Source organism: Castor canadensis, chromosome 5, assembly GCF_047511655.1.
Source record: "Castor canadensis chromosome 5, mCasCan1.hap1v2, whole genome shotgun sequence".
NCBI classification, from domain to species: Eukaryota; Metazoa; Chordata; class Mammalia; order Rodentia; family Castoridae; genus Castor; species Castor canadensis.
This window is the reverse complement of record NC_133390.1, coordinates 61,356,854-61,363,145: the sequence shown is the minus strand read 5'-3', so window position 1 is coordinate 61,363,145 and position 6,292 is coordinate 61,356,854.

Genomic DNA, 6,292 nt, shown 5'->3' with positions numbered 1-6,292 from the left:
CCGCTCTTTTTGCTCCAGTTATTTTGAAGATAGGGTCTCATTTTTTTGTTCAGGCTGGGCTGGAATGAAATCCGCCTCTTTCAAGCTTCCTGCATTGTTGCAATGACAGGCATACACTATCACATCCAGCTTTTTTCTTTTAGGATGAGGGTTTCATGAACTTTTTTGCCTGGGCTGGCCTGGAATCATGATTTTCCCTATTTTAGCCTCCCAAATAGCTTGGGATGACAGGAACACACCACTATGCCCTGCTGTTGATCGAGGTGTGGGGGTCTTGAGACCTCCCTGCCTGTACTGGCCTTGAATAATGATCCTCCTGATCTCAGATTCCCAAGTAGCTAGGATAACAGGTGTGAGCCAGTGGTGCTGTCCTCCTCCATCTTCTTCTGTACTGGGGTTTGAACTCAGGGCCTTGCACTTACTAGGCAGGACCTCTATCACTTGAACTCACTCCCAGTCCTTTTTGATTTTATTACTTTTATGCCTAGGACAATTTCGATCATGATCCTGTTGTTTTTTCCTGGGCTGGCCTCTAACCACAGCCCTCCTGATCTATAACTCCTGAGTAGCTAGGACTGTAGGCATAAGCCATGCCTCCAGTCTCCAGTTTTTCTTTATTGATTCAAATTTCTTTTACAAAGGTACAGACTTTCAGAGTTAAAACTATCTGCCTAGGCCTAAAATTTCTCTTGAAATAAAGTAAAGAAATATATCTTGGGGAGACACATTTTGGGTCCCACAATAAGTACAAAGCTCTTTTAATGCACAAAAAGGGACAGAGGAGGTCTTAGTCAGAGAGAGATTTGAACATATCATGATACTAGACTTGGAGATGGAGGAAGACGCCACAAGCCAAAGAGCGTCAGTGGCCTCTAGACGCTGGAAAAAGAAAGAAAATAGATTCTCCCTACCTTGATTCTAGCCTAGTAAGATCCATTTCAGACTTCTGGCTTTCAGAGGTATAAGACAATGTATTGGTGGTGTTTAATTCTGCTATGCAAGGTACTTTCTGACCCACCCCCCAACCTCCCATGTTTCTGTGTGAGAGCTGGCCATAAAGAATTTCTCTGACCACCTTATCTGAAAATAGATCATAAGATTTTCATTCCAAAGGGGTTTTGAACTGTACTGGTCAAATTGGGGATTGGAAAGGAAAGAAAAATGGCTCCTGTCTACCCTTTTAGTGGGCTACAAACTAAATTGACATAAGGAAAATTAACAGAAGGAAAAAAAACCCCACATTTTAATTACCTACATACTCACATGAGTCTCACAAGATATGAGACTTGAAGAAGGGTTAAATGATTGAATCTGAGCTACAGAAATAGGTATGTGTTGACCATAAGTTATAAGAGGGTAAGAGGTGGGAGGGGATGTTAACAAATGTGTTGTCAAGCAGGAAAAAAACTCTTAGTTAATAAAAGTTGTCTTGGAGCAGCCCTTAGATTAGGAGATAAGTCTGTTTGATATGGTATCAATCTCCAGTTTTCTCTCCTGCCATTCAAGCTAATCTTCCTTGGCTAAGATTCTGGAATGGGGATTGATGACAACCAGTTTCCTTCTGGGGGACCCCTCTCTAGGCAGGTAGGGAAGCTTAGGGAAAGCCTTTGTCTGCATCTGCTGCTCCTCAGGTGCCATCAGGTCAGCATAAACAGTGTACCCATGACTCAAATTTGGGGGTGGTGTTTGCTGAACTCCTTTACGACGCACAGACACCAAGAAGAATTTCAATAGACAGCCTTGCTAGGTTTCCCCTCAGTCTATTACCATTACATCATATCCTGTTGTCCAAATACATTTCTATACCATTTTATATTCTCTAACTGAACTGAACTTAAAACCAGACAACCTTTCTGTCTTTGGGTCTTCATTTCTGAAGGCTGCCATGTTGCACAAAACTATGATTAAATGAATTTGTTATGCTTTTCCCTTGTTAATCTAGCTTTTGCTATAGGAATGTCAACTATGGCTCTTATAATGGGAAAGGAAAGTAGTCATACTTTCCCACATTTGTCACTGGACTAAGAGATGCACTAAGTAGTGTCATTACCCATTTCAAATTCTCCTAACCCAAGAAAGCACTAAATTTTGTAAAAAGTTAATTAAAACAATATAATGTTTCTTTCAATACTTATAACTTATTGTATAAGTTTATTATGTTAATAAAGCTATTTAAAATACTTACCAAATAGCAAAATGAAACATATTTAAAGGAATTAATTTAAAATATTTGAAGTGCTGGAGTTCAGTGGTAGAACATTTGTCTAAAAATATTTTAGTGGGACTATGAAAAATCTAGAAGTCTCTTCAAACTTTAGTAGTGAAGATGTTTTATTATTTTCATGCGAAATCAGTAAACATTGTGATCATAGTACAAATGTTGCTTAGACCAAGTAGCTGGTAGATTCTGCTCTGAATTCAATATCCTCTGCCTACAACTAGGTGGGGCTTTTATTGTGCAAAACACCATGTTTCAGAATTTTGTGAGCTTTTAACAGATGGGATTTAACTAAAAGTGAGCTCTTTAAGGACTTACCTTGTAAACAAGTGAAAAATTGTCCCATCCATTGCTCAAGGAAGATTTCTACCAGCTAGCTCATAGAGAGAAAGGCATCCTTACAGGAAAGAATAGGATAGTTCTGATGGAATCTGTCCTTACCTGTTCCCTTCCCCACTGGGAAGTTTAATTGGAAATGGTTATTGTGGAGACAAGTCTCAGAAACAATGACTTAGAATCAAAAAGCTAAGTTCAAAGGATGCCCCTGAGAAACCTGCTCCACCCCCATCCCTTGTCCTGGAAGGGAAAGGTGACAAGCTTTAAGAGAAGATTAAAGAAAGAATGCTTTATAGTAGCAAACAGAGAGGGGGTTGTAGATGATGGTGGTGGTGTGAAGTTGAGGGGAGAGGATACTGCATAGGTCTCCCTGCAAAGTTTGAGGAGTCAAAGAGCAAAGGATTAAGCAGCATCAGGTGTTGGATAAATTTTGCTGAGTACAGTCCTAGGGCTATGTGGAAACAGGTCGGCTAAACTCAAAGGGAACAAACCACAAAGAGAGGACTTGTCATAGTCAGTTTCTTTCTAGGGTTGGAAATTTGTGGGGCTTTATAATTTCTTTGTGGCTCCAAGGAGTTTTTGATGTTAGTTGATAGTACACTTATTTGCTAACTTTAAGGAGCCATCTGGCCAATCACAGGAGTGGGGGGGCGGCTACAACCTAGGTTATGATGCATACATGGCTACATTTTCATGGAACCAATTGAAGTGATGATTTTTAGGGAGAAAAATCATTGTCACGTTCCAGTCAGTTTTCACCTGCAATTTTCAATGTCAAAATGCTGCACCTGGAGCCAGTTTGAGGCCTTGAGAAATTCAGAGAGATAAGGTTGGATAGGCATTGAGGGCTGTTGATCCCAAATTGACTTAGGAAGAAAAGAAAAGAAACATTTGTGTGAATGAGATTACTAGTGTGAAAATCTTGAACTTGACTGGGTGAGAGTGAGTATCTGAAAGTGACTGGATTAATTTTCTGCAATCATCACAAATAGGGACTCGGACTCACAAGATTTAGACAAAACTATGAAATCAACTGTTTTTATGCTCCTGAGTTGAATGGTCCTTTGTAATGGGGCAACTTTATACAAGTTCCAATAGCGCAGAGAAAATAACCCAGGAGAAGAGTCAGGAGGAACCTATCCCAAGGGAGCAAATGGAATTGAAGCCAATGTCAAGAAATAAATGTGTAGAGAATGTGACTCAGAGGAGAGGGTGATGGAATCTTTTGAAAAAGTAGCAGCAATTGACTCTCTTCAAACCCACTAACTACTGACTGTTTTGCTGATCTCTTTGGGAATTAATAATACAGCAGCCAAAGAAATCTGGACTGTACTGCTGGTGACTTTGAAGTCCAGGCTACAGATTGAAGCATTTGGAAAAGAAAAAGCACCAGGGAAGTGAACCATTGGCCACAGAAATAGCTTTAAAGTATTTTAGACCATGACTTTTCATGCCAGAACTTCTGAGCCTTGGCAAGGGATGAAGTACAACCCATGAGAAGAGGAAAACTATGCTTGACAGAATTCCTAACCTGTTCAAAACGGATTTGATCTGAAATATGAAAGAGAATGAGGGGAAAAACAGATAAAGCTCTAAAATAAATCTGATGACTAACTGATAAAACATTTGAAAAAACATGAAAAAAAGTGTTCAGTTATTCTATCAAGAATTTCAATGAGAAGAGAGGGAGAGAGAATGCTTTAATAGAAGGGAGCAGTAGCATTTCTGGAAAACCAGAAAGATTGCATGACACATGTGGAAAAAGTCATGCATATGTCTTTGTCCATGAGTAAATCCCATATTCTATATTATCACTAACCTGAATAAAACCACAAAGGTTATACTTGTAGGCTTTTGTTCTGACACAAATCTGTAATAAGTTGTTGCTGTGTTAGATGATGGAAATCAAAGATAACATTTTGAAAGTAGTCAGAGAATATCCATGTCTAGTGTAACTGCCTTCCTCTGAGGGTAATGCATAAGATACTTTTGTTGGAGAGGAAGAAATTGATGGCAAAAAGTCACGCTCTATCCTTCTAGCTCTATGGACTATTATTGACTCTATGCTTTCCCACTGTAGCAAAACCTGCCCATTGGACCTGACGTGCCTTGACATCCATAATTTTCCCTTATGAGAAACATAAGTAAATAATTTATATCATTATCACCTATTTTCTAAAGCAATGTTCTTAATTGCCAACTTTACTAAACTTATGTTGTAAGCCTAGTACCATTATAAATTCTTTGCATGTACTATTTCTTTAAGTTCTCTTAATATTCCTATGATGCATGTACTATTTAAATTTATGTGTAAGGAAACTGGAGAAAATTAAAAGACACATCAAAGGTCTCATAGAAATAGGTGGTAGGAACAAAACCCACACCCAAACTGACTTCAGAATCTATTCTTTTAGCTGTTACACTCAGGTCTTAGTGCATATTGCACCAAGGAAGAAGAATATGAAATACTGGCAAATTCCCTATTTCTTAACATAGGGTTCTTTTGGCTTAGAAATCTGCTCACTTGTTTTTTGTTTTACTTTGTTTTGCTTTCTAGTCAGTAAATGATGTCTCTTTTTCCTCTGTTATGCATAAGTTTCATGATCAGCTATGTACTTGGTTCTTTCAGGTTTGACAGGGACATGGCTAAAGCAATCAGTGTCCCAGTTCATTTTGGTTTCTTCAATGTTTGTTTGTTTTATGTATCTCTGAAACAAGAAAGAACTACCTGCTCACAGTATTTCAAATTCAATGGAGAATAGTGATTGGATGACAATTTGCTATGCAAGGTGTACTGTCTTGTGGTTAGCTTCAGGCCACTGAGAGCAATGCCATGCCTAAGGCCTAGGACCTGTGAGAAGAAAAACTCCCCAGTCGAGGCAGACAGCAGACAGCCATGTGAGTAATTGCTGGGAATGGTTTGGTGCTACATTGATGGATAATAAAGGACATATAAAACCTCATGTTTCTCTCACTGAGTGCCCTGAAATTTCCATTTCATCATAATCCAAAGAATCAAGTGTAATCATGCCCAGAAAGGGAAGACATTCTTAATTTAGGAAGCCTTATTACATTTTTCCTTCAGATCTCTTACTTTTAAAAGCTATTGCACATTTTGTCACCCAGTTGGGAAATTTCAATCCTCGGTATCTCTTTCTCCATCTATTTTCTCTCACTTCCTTTACCTTCCTTTGCTCCCCTTCTCCTATTTTGTTTTGTCTCTACTATATTTCAAGTTTACTAGGGACAGATATTTCATTTTTCTTACTTTTTCCATTCTTTGCCTGCTAATCTAGCAAACTATTTTGCACATAGAATTTCTCAATAAATATTTGGTAAGCTAATGTGCATACACACACATATCTGTTGGCTACTTCATTTTTTCCTGCTGATAACACCTTGGGAAAAGTTATTGCCTCTAGTTGATATTATTTCATGACTAAAATTTTTCTTCCACTCTGAAAAATGTAAGTAAGTGAGGAGATGGTGTAAGTCTGTAAATGAATTCTGTCACTGAGACATCTCAGACTATCTTACTCTCCTCGTTCCCTCTCTACCTTTTCTCTTTTCTTCATTTAGTATAAGCTTTATTCATTTTTTCCCAAAGACTTAGAATCATTAATTTTAATAAGACTTAGACTATCAGCAACTTTAATAAGCTGTAGGCCAGTCATATGTATTTATTGGATAGACTACTTTTTTCTTCAACTTAGTGACCCAAGCTGGATTTGATTGGTT